The 17375-nt window shown below is 47.4% G+C and overlaps 1 long non-coding RNA gene across 2 annotated transcripts in view; it reads left to right on the top strand.

Annotated features, from left to right (window-relative positions):
• The window catches only part of LOC144157829 (uncharacterized), a 270803-nt gene that overhangs the window by 45832 nt on the left and 207596 nt on the right, over positions 1-17375 (top strand). The window lies entirely within an intron of this gene.

Raw genomic sequence — 17375 nt, 5'->3', positions numbered from 1 at the left:
TGCTTTACCGACGGTTGTTTTGGGGGTTGTTTTTACGGCTGTTTTGGCGTAGCTTCGCGTCCATTGCGCACTGCCTTCGCACGGCTTGATTAGGTTGTTCGGCAGCCCCTCCAGCGTAACCCGCAAGCAACGGAATTAAGCGGTCGTACGGCAAACATTTGTTAAGGATTAGTTTTCAGGGCGGGAAAAGAAAATGTAGAAACCACATACAGACATCTGGCCGCTAGAGAAACGCTACCATTTGCGCACTTCCTGCCACGAATAGGACTCCGTTTTCAAATTATTGAATACGAATTTGGTTGTGTTCTAAGAGGTATTAGAAAAGGCGAAAGAAGCAACTGGTTCTGATAAGTAGCAATTATAAAAGTGCCCTCAGGTTTCTTAGAATTTTCGCATTTACTAAATTAACTAGTTTAAATCGGTATAAATAGGAATCACTCAGCTCACACGCCGAATTGTTCCGGTGTCTGCGCTTGTGTCGCGTGGTGGTGTAGCCCTAAGCTAGGACATCAGGATTGCTAGGCTCCGCTGTCTCACCCTTCGAAAGACGCTCCTCTTTGTTTTCTTTTTCCCGACCACGGCCGGGCTACAGCGGTGGTGTCCGCCGCTCGAGCCCGGCCGTGGCCGACGCTGCTACAGAGTTCGGTATGCCGCCCTCGCGAATTACAGTTAACAGCTGGCAGAATATCTAATTTCACTCTTTGTAGAGCGACGTGTAGGAATTCAACTGACGTCGCATGGGCAATTGTTGTGGGCGTCGCTTAAAGCTTGGCTTTCCAACCACCTTCACAGCGTGGATTGGAGCTATTTTTTGCCGCATTTATTTGCAGAATGTATGGCAACCACCACCCCATACGGCTTTACGGCGCTTTGGATGTATCTAAAACGCGTAAGTAATCTTGCAGTTACACGGGCTCATAAGATAAACCTAAGATATACTTTCATAACATATACTTTCGACTTTCAGAGACGAGTGTAAAGAATTTGTCAGAATTGTAAGAGTTTAAATGTTTAATGATATTGCTAGAGAATGTCGATTTATGTCGTTTTTTTGCATTTCTAATATTACGGAGAAAGCATATTTTAAAAAGCCACTCTCTTCGAGTCTGCTCTGCACAAGCTTGCGTGCAAGACAATCTGTCAAGATTCTCCCGCAAGCAACTTCGGTTTGGCTACAAGCGAATAATCGGAAAATTGTTATGCATTACAAGCACGGAAAGTTTAACCAGGGTACAGGCATAAAGGTACAATTGTTGAAGTGAATTTAGTTTCTCAGCCACTTATTCGCATACAGGAGGGCGTTCGTACTATTCCTTTGCTTCACTTCCCTGATTTCACCACAACCCCAACCAGCAATTCATGATAATGCTTTAAGCGCGCCATGGCTAGCACAAACTATTCATTGCCTATCACTTACGCTGAAAGGCAATTTCACCCACGCAAAGCAAGAACCACAGACACTAAGGGCAAACCACGCGCTGGCAAACCACGGTTTGCCTTCACCTACACAGTCCACACTTCCCAACTTCTTAAATGGCCACATAAAACGTGTACCACACACCTCAACCCATACTTGTTGATTGTGGCAATTGAATTTGGACGTTTGGTGTTATGATGCAGCAAAAAAGTTGTGCGAGCTCTTTCATCATGGGAGTTCAAAAGTTGGCGCTGCTTGCACTTTTGGTGCAAGGCTGGGGAAACGGCAGAGCTGTTCTCCCCACACTAGCAGCGGATACCAAAAGAGAGCGAGAAGCCGGACCCGAGCACTGCAAAGCCGTTTGGGAGGCACTGTAACGCAAGGATCATTAACGTACGTACGGGGTTTTATTCAGTAGCAATCGTCGTCATCCCATTCATCGTCGTATTCCGACAGCACAGCCGCGTCGGGCAAATCCTCTTGTGGCGCTTACTCGCCTGGGTAGACCTCCACTTCTACGTCAGCTCGTCCGGTTGGCCGTTTCCACTTGTGGATTGTGAAGGATCAATTGGCTTGACAGAGTTGCCGTCATCGTGTTCTGTGGGGTAGACCCGTGGGGTAAGCCCACGCGCAAGCCTCGACGACGCCGGACCGTCGCCGCGAGGCACGCGGTCACGTTCGCTGCATATATTTTTTTGGCTAAGGAAACGCTGCGCGCGCGAAGGTTGTGACCGGCGCCTCGCACCGGGGACGCCGGGCAGTTGCCCCGAAACACGCGCCCACGTGCGCTCGGAGTTTTCTGTCAACGCGGGTGGCATTTCTGTTGGTCTAAACAGTTCTACTGTTAAAAGCGCGCAAGAAACAAGGGACAGACAGAAAGAACACTAACAAGCGCCTACTAGTAACTGCAGATTTGCTGAAACAAGCGAAATTCATACATGACAACGTACCATAGATTCGACAGACTAGTGTCGGTTAGCGCACGCCCTTTCTTAGGTATCACGTAACACACTCGGTTACTTACATGAAAGACCACAACCGCCTGAGAAACAAAATTACAGTTTTTTCGAGCACAGGATGAGAGCCACCTCTTTTGCGATGTACCGGATGGTTGGGGCAGGTGGAATTTGTTATCAAAGGAAGATGTTCTCGTAAGCAGACACTTAGACACCGTCTGGTCCGGCCCACGTACGGACACTTGCATGGAAAAGGATTCTATAGACACCTATCGCACAAAAAGCTAAAAGCTGCGTATATTTTATGTCGCACTTATTTTTCAATTACCTCGGACAATATTCATTGTTGCAAATGCGACAAAAGTCGCCCACATTTGTTTTCGCGGAAAACAGGGCCTTTACTCCGTACCGAGACGCCAAGTTCTTCAACCCGTGCCAAAAGTTATTAACTTAGGGGATTATATCCACTATTCCGTCCCGCCCGTTCTCCTCTTTTTTTTTTTTGTGGCTCCTTATCTTGTGGAGCAGGCTAGCACACCCTGCCGAAACACAGAAAAAGCAAATAATTGAAGAACGTCGGGGTTTTGTTTTCCCTGGAAGCCAAAGTGGGCAACCTTACAGCGCAAAAAAGGCGAAGAACAGAAAAGATGCCCAAGAGCAAAGCGCTCTGAAATTTAGTATTTTCTACATTTCTGCTTTCACACGCAGGTACGTTTTCTGGCATTACACCCATTTTTCGATCGAAATGGTAAATTCGGAATCTTCTAAACCCACCAACAGACCTGCATCAGTGAGGCGGTATTCAAATAGCCCACTAATTTTAATTTAGGCATTCACAACCACAGCTCCACGTGAACATTCAGGAAGTTTCTTTATTTCGTCTTTACTCCCTAGCTTAGCTCGGTTTGGACAGAACAAACTGAGACATATGAACATTCTTTTCAAAGTGCAATCTTCTGCCGATTTTTCCGTAGGTTCAGCTACCGGTCCCTTGTCTGCCTCTAAATCCCTACGATGCCTTTGTAGTGCAAAGAGGTCACCCATGGATCCTGCCGCGCTTTTAAAGCGCCTGGGCAGGGCCACTGGTGCGGCTGTGGCATTGCAGACCATGGTAGCAAGGTCTGACGATTTGTCACCAAACTGGTGACTTTTCCAGACACGTGGCGACGAACATTTCGGTTTAGCAACTTGGCTACATTCTGTATCCTTTGAACTTTGGTGATTTTATATTTCTTTGCCCCACTTTCCACAAAACCGGTCTTATATGACCTTACAGCCCATTTCAGCCATCGAAAAAAACTTATCAAACAGAACAGAAAGACTTTGATGCAGGTGACAGTGATCTGGTAAAGTCTAGTTCAGGTACGAACGAATCGATGATTCGAACACACCAAGGTACAGCTCTACTTACCGGTACAAACCGAAATTGGCCTTGCTCTTTTTATTATCCGGCACCTGATGTTGTATGAATAGCGTCAAAGCCTTCGAGTAACGCCATCTGTTTAAAGTGTAATGCTTCAGCAGTTTATGGTAGCTTGAGATTTCATGCATAGTGGTGGAAAGTGTGTCTGTCGATGTAAGACGTGAAAGCGAAAGTGGTAAGACGTGGTGTGTGGCGAACGCCCGTTAGAAGTCATTCATATTCATTGAATGCTTTACCAAAACCTGCATACTTTACCTTTCATGCAGACAGTAGTCTACCGCTGCCGCTTTCCCGCGCCACAGCAAAAACAAATAAAATTTGTGATATTCCTTTATACTTCTCAGAATTCCTTCATTTTTCCCCCGCAGGGGTAATTCAAAAGTAGTAGCATCGCCCTACTGAAAATGGCGAGTTTTCTGGCTCTTTTTCAAATATTCAACCATTTGTTGTGGCAACTTTATTGGCTACGTTCGGCAATTTCCCGTCTACTTTTTTTCTTAAGACCTGGAAACCCTGCTGCAGACCTCGTGACAAATGCAGTCCGTTTCCTCAGTTCCGAGCCCCTCGTTCGACACATCACAAAGGCTTCCCATTAATTAGCGCCTTACGTGTCTCCTTTCCCCCCTCTTCTTTCTCTGGTACTCTTTCAGCCTCTTGCCGGAGCATGCCCGCCCTTTTCCAATGTAGGTTTCCCTAATTCCCACAAAATCCTCGGCCTCGTTGCCATTCGATTTCCCCGGTGGGCGACGACAAAGCCACCACGACCGAGGTTGGCCGGCAGCCTTGGACCAACGTTGTGTATTGATCACCATTGCCCATGGAAAGGTTGTTCCGTTTGACCGCTTAGGGAATGTGCTGCGTTGTGCCCGTTTGCGGGGGGTGTTTTGGCTTGTTGAAATTAACTTCGGCGGTGTGTCGATTGGGAAGGCAGCTCGGAATAGAATTTTTTCCCGACGCAAAATATTTGTTGCGTCGGGATTGGGGCTGTGTGCACATTTCATGTTCGGGGAAACATGATGAGGCACAATTCAAACTACTAATCGTGCAATGTTAACAGTGCTCTTATCCTGCTTGTTTAAAAATTGCGTTCTCACGGAGGTAGTATTAGGGCCGTGAATGGCACCTGCAATGACCCTGCAAAAATTATTTGGAAGGAACTAATAAAATATCATATAAGGCTCGAGCGTTAGAGCGGAGTTTCTGGCAGACTGCTGCACGCTAGGTGAACAAGGAAGAGGGATGAAACGGAAAGAAACGGTAGGAAAAATGACGAATCAGAAAACAGGAGAAATCCTACGGTAATAGAAGACCAAACGTGGGTAGAGATAAGGCATTAAACAGAGTCGGTAAAACGGCTCGATGGGCGAACAGAGGTTGCTGGTTTCTGGAAATGAGCGTATAATAGTTCACCTAGTCTTACAAATCGCAGTTGCTTTAAGTGTTGCCTTTGTAGTTAACTGACAGACAGTGCGGTCATGTGTTTAAACAAAATATCTCGCCGTTGTAAAGTTAGATGGCCATGCAACTGCTGAAGGATGGCAGCAGGCAGATGTTCAAGGATGACAAGTAATTCGATTCAGAGCGAAAACTCCATCCACATAAAGTGCCGTCTCGCAGGACACAGAAACGTCATGACACGTGACAGCTGGAAACGTTGCTGATGAGAAATCTGTAGGAGGCCAGCTATGAAAAAATAAGCAGTGGCTTAGCTCGGCTATGCCAGGATATACGGAGCGTGAGTTAAGGTTCAGCTGCTTATTCTTAGCTTTCCTGGTTGTCTAGGATTAGCATGAGTATCATGCTTACTGCGGCTTCAATGACACATACATGGTATACGAATTATTTGACATATGTATATTTATCACGCGGCTTCAGCGCAGCGTCACCAATCGCCCCAGAGCTAAGATGGTTCCACAGGCACACGCCGGTGTTGCTGCGACGCATGAGCCATCGGTTCCACACACTGTCACCCCCCGCATGATCATCAAGTGGACCGGGCCGCCATATGCCGCGCTTGCTAAGCATGGCTCTCCTGGAGCCACGCGAAACTGCTCAAACTCGGCCAGTGTAGCTCACGCTACAAATAATTGAGAAGTACTTCGCTACTTCGCTAGATGTACGCTACAAATCCATCGATGAGAAATACTTCGCGTGGCAGAGGTGGTCAAGCGCGTCTTTTCTGTCGCCGGTAGTCAACGCAGAACCATAATGTGCCGTCTTTTTTTCTTCCCGAGTACGACCGGCGCAGCCCAGGGGCTTTTCGATGGCTGTATAATGTTGCCACTGAGCTTGTCGTCGACTTGAGTCCGGATGGCTTCCCGCTCGTGGGAAGACACGCGCTCCTCCTCCTCCGGTAACTCTCGGGTATGTCGGGCTGCACCTTCGGTTATTATCCGGTGATTCTGAGGTGAGGTATCTTTAACATCCCGACGGTATCTTTTACCTCCCGACGGAGAGGTGCCCGACGTAATTTCGAGTTCGACGAAAAAAACTCCCCCCACCTCCCCGAAGGCGATCGTGCGGAAATGCGAATGCATTGGGTGCACCGATGAGTGCGCTGCGGCAAGCAGTCACGGAGAGAGGCGCGCGCTCCACTGCATTTATATATATTTTTCCGAGCGCACCGAGCGGAGAGAGGGTACGCGGAGAGGAGAGAGAGACCGCGCAACACGCCCGCCCCGCGCGCGAGCTCTCTCCGCGGAGCTCCGCGATGCGAACGCCCTCACACGCCCGAGCGCGCTCCTCCTCTCCACTTACTTTCCGCTACTCCGCCCGAGCTCCGCGATGCGAGTGCCCTCACACGCCGAGCGCGCTCCTCCTCTCCCCTTGCCGTCCGCTACTCCCGCCCGAGCTACGACGTGCTCCGGTTGCTAGGCGCGCCACAGCTGTTGCTAGGCGCACGCCGGCCAACGCACGACAACCCCCGACTAAGTAATGCATTCGCATTTAAAACACTCGCTGTAGCGACGCAGCAACTTTGTTCTCTTCTGCTCTGCTCTTGTTGTTCTGTTGTGTTTCTTGTTCTGATTTGTTCTGATTTTGTTCTGATTTGTTCTGTTCTTGTTGCGGTAGCGCCAAATTCATGCCCAAAGGACGCGGAAGCTTAAGGGTATTTTCGCGTGCACATTCAAAGGCGGCCAGTGCGATCACGTCACTTGCTTCTTGCGTTGCCTCCAGGAACGCAACTGCAGCGCCCTTGTTTAAATGCTGGTACTCGTCGGTGAAATTAGTGATCAAAACGTGGGATTTGCATTGCTTAAAACACGCGATGCCTCGTGCGCAGAGAGTGTGAGCGAATCGAATGCCGCGGCGTCTGCTCTGCGGGCATTTATCTTCCGGCGCGGATGTTTCTCGAACCGTCTAATTACATCGAGAACACTGGATCAAAGAAGACTATTCTAGACTAGTGGCGTTAGGGCGGAATATCCCCCCTATCATATGAGATAATCCATGCGGCATAAGAAAGATAGAATGGAAAATGTGCTTCACTCGGGGAACAGATAACACAGCCTTGGGGCCGCCCGGGGATAAAAGCAAAAAAACTAATAAACAAACGCAATGCATGGTTTGCGGCAATATGCTTTTACTATCACCTCTGCAAATTAGGCCTGTCAGCCTCTTTGTTCGTTCCACCCATTTCCCACTCTCTCATAGAGTATAAGGTTAGATTTTATACGACTGGGCCGACCTCTCTGTGTTTTCTTTCCATTCAATACATTACTCTCTCTTTCTCTCTCTCACTCACTTCCGCTATGTCTCTTTCAGTCGCAAATTACAAACAAACATATTTTGTTTCGTGCACTCCGTGGACGGCGTGCATCTTCGCAGGTCATCCGTTTTCGCAGTGCGGAAGGACACTATTTTTTTTTGTTCAACTCTGTGGTTTATAAAATGCTTCTTTTTTGGGGCTTCCGCCATTCGACTGCAAAGGAGACAATTGTTCGGGTGCATCGAACCCTTTCGCGACAGTAAGACAGGGAGGATGGTGGAGGGAGAGGAAAAAAGAGACAGAAGGGCCATCGCATGAAACTTTACGTGCAGAGTTCAAACCCAAAAAAGAATGACAAAAGTATTCGTGATTTCACAAAAGGAGGGCCATGAGGAACAGCCGTGATTTAGGGCAAACGACCGCCTCTTTCTAAGCGGCCACGTTCGCTATTCGCGCAAATCGTGGCTCCCCTTCATTCTTTTCTTGCCCCGTTAGGTGGAATATGCGGCCACGTGTATTCACCTACCCGTGAGGACCATTACTTCTTTGCAACCCCTGGGTATCTCTTTTGTTTTACGTACTCGTTTCTTCCTTCGTGGAAAATCAATTTTAGAAAATTATAAATGCCGTACTTCTAGTAGTAGGGATTAAAACTTCGTTTTTGTGGACGTTTTTTATCTTTAATTTGTAGGGAGGCTTTTGGAACGATGGTAGTTTTGTTTATCACAATGCCTCTGCATACTGTAGACTTTCCTAGCCCGACCGATTTCTGAAACCAAATTTTTCTTACTTTTGAATTTATTTGACGGTGCTTTATCTCTCAATTCTCCACTGTTTCTGTAAAGGCTATGAAAAAAAATGCGACCTATTTTGAATTTGCGAAGCAATGCGCATTTTTCATGCCACCTACACGTCAGGGCGAGAACGCCGCAGGCGTGAGCTTTTCTGAATGCAGTGTCTCCAGTCCAGTAGAAAAGAAGAAACAGCTGCATCATCTGGTACTTCAGCTAGGAAGAGAAGCAGCGCTGAGTGGACAAAAAAAAATCCCGGGCCATCTAAACTAACGTGGAACCTGGCGAGGGGCGAACCACGCAGTGTATAAATGTTTTCTTGGTGCCTTGGCGTTTTTGTCACAGAGGGGAAACCGTTGGCGGGCAGAGGTATTCAGCTTTGTTGTGTATATCGTATCTTTGAATCACGCAGCGTTCTAGCGCGAAGCCTTTGGAAACGATTGCCCCGGTGAGTTTTTTAGTACGCGTTTTTCCCACCTAGCTGAAGCGTTCTGGCTCGAAGTGTTGGAAATCGATTGTCCGGTGTTTTGGTACTGTGATAACATGATACTACGATGACATGAAACGACGACTAGATGAGACACTGAGAGCGCGAGCCCCCAAGGGGTTTCGCGCCTAATCTCAAAAACAGACCTGACACGAGAGTTAAAAGCGGCTGCAACTCGTTCTCTAAACCAATCATTGACTCTGTATGTGTAGTTTCTAATTGTGCAGACAATTAAAATTGCTTGGCTATTATCATCCTTCACTATGTAACAACACTGCCCTTATGTATTCCCACTATCTAATCGGCGTAGACCTTCTTTCCAAGCCTACGTTCTTTCTTTCCTCTTGCCTTGAATGAAGACATAAAAATTGCAACCACCAACTATCCCTGCTTCCTAAATATCGAAACAGGGGGAACGTGTGTGCTTTCACCACCAGTAAAAAAGTGACCAGGAAGGGGCAGCCAGTGAAGACGCTGTTAATGAAGCCCACGACCACGTGCTGTGCATTTATATATCTCAGCTAGGGGCAAAGAAGAGAAAAAAAAACATGGCTTCGCAAAGAGAAACAAAAGCATTTTCCTTTGGTCGGCACAGGAGAAAAAATTACGGAGCACCTCCGTGGACAAATACTGCGGGCAACCCCGCCAGATCGCGCTTGCACACAACGGCATATGTTTGAGGCGGCTTCATGGTGAAGTCATCAACATCTGCTGCTACATTTTTAGCCGTCCCTGTTTGTGCATTGTTTTGTTTGGGGTGTTCTAAATGAGGCTGTGGTGATCCAAGCTTGTTCATATCGCAGTTTAAGCATTTTTATCACGTCGAAAAAAACATGTTATCGGTTTTGAACGTTCTTTGCGCTTAGCTTCAACAAAAGCCAACGAAGGTTCCACAGCATGATTTCTCGGTGGCTTCGTCTGTAAAATCACAACGATTTTCGGAGGCGTGATATTTTATAACTGGCTTGAGTAATATTCCAGAACGTTAATCCAGAATTTGATCGCAAATGTCGCGCGGAAGCACTGATTTCTGTCGGAAGCACTGTTGTTTCTTTTGTGTAGTTGCTTAGCGGTTTGGAATGCGTTTTTACGTAGCTTTAAACGCACGAGGAATAAAAATACCTGATGAAGCTAGAGAATGCTGTTTAGCAAAGCTGAAGTGTTTTCTCCAGAAGAGACGCTAACTTACTACGTTAGGTGAAAAATGAAATAACGGAGAAAAAAAGAACAAAGGAAAAGAATGAAGACTGAGAAAATCATGCACCTCGCCGTCTAACGAAGACGACGGTTGAACACGGGACACTCTCGGGATGAACTCTTTAGTTGGCAAGCCCGGCACTGGGAATATGTCCTACTCTGGAAGTACGCACCACTTTTCTAAAATACCCACAGCAACTCTCGGATGAGCACCCCGTAAGGCTGACGTTTGGGTGTGGGGTGTACGGCGCGAGTCAGTACCTTCTGCTTGGAGTTCGCTTCGACCATGCATGGAAGTGCCGCATGACGGACAGGCACGCGGAACCCCCTCGCCCAACGAAGTCCGTTTTTCGGAACCAAGCTGCCTTGGTGCGGTGCATTTATGCGGCGCAAAGTGACCCACCAGAATGGCTGCATCTGTTAGACGCGTGCTCCTGCTTGCCGGAGTTTTGGTGGAGGGCTTATTTTAGCTGCAGTGATGCGCATCTCCTTGGATGACTCATAACTTTTGAGGCTATAATAAGTGCAGTTTTCCATGCAGCAAAGAAAAAAAAAAGTGTCGAAGTGGAACAATAGGATAAACGGCGGCTTCATAACGCGAGGGACCAACGTTCGATTCTGGCCACGGGAAGCGTTTTTTTTTTTGTTTCACTTCACCCCCGAACATTCATTATTGTTGTCAGAGAGAGTTTGCTTTCCAGCAGGCGTATTAGAGTACAACGGCATCAGTGATGACACTAAAGCTTCGCTTTCAAAAGGAATGACAGAATTGATGTCTGGAGAGTTCCGTGGTTTTGACTAAAGCAGCGGTAAAATACGCATGGGAAATGTACAAGAAAGATATCCCATGACACCTTGAAGCAGTCGTCGGGATACCCCTGGAGACGGGTGCAGTGTTATAGTGCGGCGTTTGTTTTGCGTACCTCTGTATCAGTACACCGGGCGTTAGTTTTGTTATCTTGTATAGGGTTCGGACACTGTCCATCGTGTGCCCCTGTTGTCAGTTGGCTGCACCAGCCTCGGGGTCGAGGTGATATGAATGCGTTGATGTGTAGGAATGAAGGTCGAGTAGGGCGTGGCTTGGGCAGCTGTAAAGATTGGGAGGCGAAGGGTGATTTTGGAGACTTTTCCTATCAAGATATCAAGTTTCCCTACTTCGTCATGTTTGAAAGGAACAGCAGGCGTTTCGTAGGTGGTGCGATCAAACAGAAGACCTTCTATGATATTGCAGATTTCATCCGGTCTGAGTCCTGTGTGTTGGTGTCTCACGCGCTGCATAAAGTTCGTGTGCTGCGAGAATGCTTTGGTGGGTTGAGAGTGAGGGCGCAGCCTGCGCCATCATTACGATAAAAATGCTAATATTGCGTAGAGACGAAAATTGGAGTACAGGAGTATATTGTATTGGTAGAGTATGACTTGATGGGGCTCCCGAAGCCTACCTAAGAACATGTGTGATTCCTGTTCACTTCTACGTTTGATTTTGTTGCCCTCGTGGTACTAGTAGAATTCTGATAAAATCTATACCTTCCTGTATAGCATATTGTGCTCCAAGCGACCTTTCAGTTTCCAGTATTTTGGTGTCATCGACAGTTGAAGTGTGGTGAAGGTGCATTTTTGGAGAAGTTTTAGCGGCAAGTAACATTAAGCAATAAAAAGTAGGAGAGGGTAGATAATGGAGTCTTGTGGTGTGCTGCGAGGGGTCATGTAGAAAGATGATTGAGTGCTGATCGATTCAAAGTGCGGCGGTGTGAATGCGGAGAAATTCGTTGACGTAGTTGCCCGTTTAGAAGCTACTTTTTAATGAGGATTTTACAGGCGAAACTATTCTTGGTCGAGGCTTTCATGTCACAAATTGTGGTGACGCGGTAACAGCGAAATGGAGAGGATATGAGAGCAAGCGCCAGGCACACCTGCAACGAGTTAAAAGAATGCTTGAACGAGGCGCGAATACAGGCAAAGCTATCCAAAACTACTAAATCTGGTGCGAATGTTTATGCTTGCTTGTCGACAATGTCGAGCAGAAAGAATACATTTAGCATATTTGACGCAAGACATCTATACTAAAGTGATACTTTAATTTTTCTTTTATTTGAAAATACATATTTGCTTGATTTCTGCGGCAGAAAATAAAAAAAACACGCCGTGAGAAAACAAAAAAGCGTTTGTGGCGCCCAGCATGGTGGCGCTTCAAGTTTAAAAGTAACAAAACGTTCCAGTAGGTGGCTCGAGTAGAGGAACATGGCACAAAGGATGCTGTCACGAACTATAATCGACGCGCTTCCTTTGACAACTTCTAAGACGCTTTGCCTCGTGATTACAAAACACCAGGCCGCTTCGTTGTTAACATCACCGTTCGCGACATTAAGTCAGTAGAGCGGGGCTAATTTTCCTAAAGCCTAGGTGAGGGTATTTTTATAGTTTATTAAAGTCTAATTTTAAGTTTGTGTTCCAGTGAGCACTTCTTGAAAATCCAACAAAAGCTTTACTAAGCAGTCTTTATCAGATGCGCTCAGCACGGCAGCACCAAGCACTCGCGGTTGCCTCTCCATCCGGGTTCTGGCAGTGGTACCTGTCGGAAAAAGCCTCTTTTCCAGTATACAGATCGACGTTTTCGTTTATTTCATTTACCTAACGCTTTCGTATTGGCGGTGAAGAAAGGCGGGACAGCATAGGCGGTTCTCTCATTCAATTTCACCTACACCGAGCCGCGTCCGCTCCAGATGACGTACCCGATGCTTCGATGGTCGTTGCTGGAAGGGCACCTGGACAAATGCTTGTCCTTGAGTTTGTTTTCGCAGTAAGCTCACTTCGGAAAAGAGAGGGGACGAGTCTCTTATCCTGGAAGAAGCGTCTCACCATTGCTGTAGCCCCCACCTCACTTAGTAGCCCTTGGTTGCTTTTTTTTTTCGTGTTTCGACATTTTGTCTCTGTGCTTCCGTGGTGCCCCACACATGGATTCGAAATGGCTTTCTCGGTTCAGGAAACTCCAACCTGCCCGGCATGGGTGCATGAAGCGGGAACACATGCCCGGGGAAATTGAAAACAGTGTCTCTTGCTCACAGGAATCGCGCGGCCCGGCAAGGTTTTGAGTTTTGCCCGGGTCTTTTCAATTGCTCCATTCTCATTCTACAAAATAAAGCTTACCGCGAGGTTAGAGGATGAAGTTTAGAAAGAAGCTGCAGGCTTCTGCCGGTGCTTAGCCTCTGCGCGAACCGAACAGTTTTTAAGACTACCGCAGAGTGGATTTTTCTTCCGTGGTAACAATTTAACGCTTTTTCAAACGCATGATGCTTGCGCCAACACCAATATCGCTGAGGAATGCTCTTACCTTGCTTGATGTCCGTTTGATGACGTGCCAATGTCTCATTGCTGTCGAAATGTCAACGTCGATGACGGTTTTGTCTCCGGGATTTTATTTTGGGGTGGAAATAGAGAAGCAAATACTATCATTAGTCAGCTTAGCGGACCAGCACTGAATATGGTTACCGTAACCATACAAGTTCAACTTGGGATGTTTTTTAATAATTAGTGAATTACCTGTTGTATATAGGTTGCTTTCACGAGAAATTTGTACTGGAGGCTACTCAGTTCGATTCTCTCTCGAAGAGGTGATCAGCAAAGTTAATTGTTCGTAATTTTGAACTTGACAGAGTTAAAAAAATTGCAGGGCTGCTAATAAAACGGAACAGCATGACTTCGTTGAGGACGCAAGTAGCTATTTTCGGCCATTTATTGTCTAATACGTTTATTATTACAAGACTCGAATGTGAGGCACAAATAGCTTTAGTGTTGCCTGAAAGTTGTAACGGTGTGTTGTGGCCCATGCTTACCTGCGATTCCGCAAGCAGTTCTTCACGATTTAGGCTATATTGATTATTGCGGAAAGAAAAAAAATCATTCCGACAACAATATAATCATGCTTTGTAAAATAACCAAAAACATTACTAGCTCAAAAATAAAACAAACCAACAAACAGTGAATTGCCATCCGCTGCAAGAGAGAGAGAGAAAAGACTTTATTGAACGAAACCGGCGTGCAGGGTTACACCGGCCACGCAGGGCTCGGTTTCACCCCTGTCGTAGACTTAGGTAAGAGTCCTAATGTCTTGGACGTAGACCTCGGAGACTTGGGCCCGGCTTAGCTCCGGCTACTTGGGTTCCTCCGTCCTTCCCACCGTCCCTGGCATCGCTGCCGAGGGGTAGGCGGATTGGAGATCCCCTTTCGCCTTTGCTTCGCCAGGGCGTCTTCGAGCCGCTGGATCGCCCGTCGCTGTTCTTGGAGTTCCACGGAACCCACGCACACGCGCACTTCCGGAGGGTATGTGTCCGTCGGGCACAGCACATTGTCCCCCGCATCGCGCACAGCACTGTTGCATCCCCACATTATATGGGCGAGCGTCGCTGTCTCCAGTTCACAGACGCTACACGTAGCACTCTCATAGAGTTCCGGGCACACGTGACGCGCAAGCGCCGGCGTGAGCACGGTCTCCGTTTGCAATTGCCGGAACTTCGTTGCCTCGGCCCGGGATAATTCCCTATGCGGAGGTGGGAAAGTTCTTCTTTGGTCGCGGTGCCAGCGGAGCACCCCGCCGTAGTCGACGAGGGGCTTCGCTTCTTCTTCTTTGTCTTCCTCACCGTCGTCGACGAGGTGTGGCGGACGATCGGCCGCGGCCCGGCACGTGGCGAGACCACGAGCCGCAGCGTCCGCCTCCTCGTTGCGGTTGCAGATGTTGGGTGCCAGCTCCCTACCCGCGTGGGCCGGGAACCACTTGATGACGATAGTCTTGGCGCGGTCCTGTCGCGCAGCCCGCGAAGCCTCCAGGGACTCCGCCAGTCGCGCCGTACCGCTCCACACCACGCCGCGCGCGAAGTTGCGAGTCTACTGGCGCCACCAGTGTGAACAAATATTAAAATCTTCGATGGCTTTTGGTTGTTTTGAGACAGTGGGCTTTGGGCAGCTCAAGCTTGAAGTTGCTGGCTTTAAGCAAGCCGGGTGTTTAATTTTCGCTTCAACAAGACAGCACTCTGGTCAAATTTGGTGGCGCGTAGATGTGGAAGATCATGAGACAAGAGAGAGAGACAAACATTTATTATACTGGAGAGCAGAAGGAAGTACTCAGAGCCTCCACCCAGCGAAAGGCGTCCTTTTTCCAAGATGTCCAAATGCTGGATGGCTTTCCAGGAACGTTCCACTATTCGGCGTTGGTCCGACAGTTCGGAGCTGGGCAGCTGCTCCACCCACTGGTTGTGATTTGCGGTTGGGTCCGTTGGGGTATAGAGTGCCAGCAAGACGGCAGAAGTTCAAACACTTGTACGACGCCAGAAACAGCCTCCTGAAGAGGTGGAAAAGACGCAAGACTAACCGCCAACTATGCGCTGGAATAGCCCTGCTCATACAAGAAGACAAGAAGCAGAATATGCTCGACATCTAAGCCAGCAAACTTGGAACCAATTCTGCAATACACTACAGGGAACCCTTGGCACCCGGAGAACTTGGCACCTTCTCTATTCGCTTATGGGCTCCAAAGACTCAAAAGCCACGACTGAGCGCAAGCTTAAAAGATTAATACTTAACCACCCCGGAACAAATGAAGACCTGCTGCAAACGCTGCAGAAATCATTACAAGCTCAGCGCATGACACAGGCACAGCCACCAACGAAGTACACCGGTCAAGCCAACCTAGAACTGGAAGCGCCTTTTCCTCTTCAGAGAATTGAAGCTGCGATACACGGCCTAACAAGGAACACCACCCCAGTACGACATGAGATCCCCAACAAACTTCGGCGCAATGTGGACCCCATTGCTCTTGAAAATCTGCTGACATACATGAATGAACACTTGATGAAAGGAACTCTCCCGCCAGATTGTAAACATGATATCTCACTGATCCACAAGCCCGGAAAACCCGTCACACTCAAAATCCTCCGAAGCAGAAAACGTTCGTTGCAGGGCACTGGTACTGGTGTGGAAACGTCTGCCGTTTTCTTGGGAAATCCAACTAGTCCAAAATACCGTCAAACATCTTCAAGTGCCCTTTATTCACCTCAATATGACTGCATAAGAGACTCGCTGATTACAAACTTTTCACCTAAATATAAGCACACCTACCTAGCCCGCCCACGCCAACGGTGATTAGTCCCTTTTCTGGGTGCCACAGGTCAAAATATGCGGTGTCCATGCGTGTACGTGTGTTTTCATCTAAGAGGTTTTTGGCTTTATTGCCCATTTTTTTCAGGCAGTCTTCATTGATGTAAATTGCTAAAATACATGCCAGAATAAAGTCTTTCATCTTGAAAGCACCTGAGATACATGTGCCGGATATACAGTTTAAAACGGATGAGTCTGATCAAGTATAATATTGTCGTGCGCTTTACACTCAAATGAATTCATCTTCAGGTAATGTCGTGCATATAAAGCTAACGTGAAATGACACGTACATTTACTTTGTGGAAAAATACATATACTTCAAATTTAAGGTTATTTTCACACCTCACATGGAGCCCAATTTCGCAGGAAAACCAATAAAAATATTAGTGTTACGGGGATGAACAGGCTTCTAAGAGGCGAAGTAGGGTTTCTTCGAGGGACTGGCGGCGGTTCACCTGGAGCGTGGAGTGTAACCCCCCAGTCCGCTCAAAAAGCACTTAGTTCTGTTCTTCATCGCCCGGGATGCTGGCGGGGAGGATTTGCCCATAAAGTGAAGCAGTGCTGTCATGTCGTGTAACAATAGAATCACCGGTGATGCGTGGCAGCTCATTCGGTGTTCCTTATGTTTCGTTAGGATATCTACGAGTCCCACTGAATTTTTCTTTTTGCCACACTTTCCACTTATATATTCTCCATGATCACATGCCCTGTAGTTATAACTTTGGGCAAGTTTATTACAGATGAGTTTAACCAATATTTCAGTCTTCAGCACAACAATTCAATTTTATTCGAAGGGAATGGTTTTTTTAAATAACCAAATGTTCCAGCGTGCTTAAGAAGTGAGTGAGTGCTGTAATTTTAGCCATCCAGCTGCAGTAACTCCCTAGTTCCTCCAAGTTTCATTCAGGTTATAGTCTAGCAAGCGTGTTCATATACAATTTACAAACACACGTGCTTTGTTTCGTGCAATCCTCCAACGGTGTCCAGCTTTGCTGGTCATCCTTCTTCAGAGGGTTGAGGGCACAAAAGTTGTCTTTTCTGTCTCATCGTGCTCGGGCTCGCGTCCACCTTATTTCTTCTTCCATCCCTCTTAGGCAAGTCGAATACACAAAAAAAAAACGCACCCAACAAGAGGCTACCAGCTTCGCAGTAAAGTATAGACAAATTGAAGGCATCGCGGTGTCGTGGTATAGCGGCAGACTAGATTATGTCGCCGCATGTCGCTGCGCCCAAGAAAACATTTCCTGT

This window comes from Haemaphysalis longicornis, unplaced genomic scaffold, assembly GCF_048455015.1.
Source record: "Haemaphysalis longicornis isolate Haplotype H1 unplaced genomic scaffold, Haemaphysalis longicornis Haplotype H1 scaffold_10, whole genome shotgun sequence".
NCBI classification, from domain to species: domain Eukaryota; kingdom Metazoa; phylum Arthropoda; class Arachnida; order Ixodida; family Ixodidae; genus Haemaphysalis; species Haemaphysalis longicornis.
This window is presented reverse-complemented; position numbering and strand designations above follow the sequence as displayed.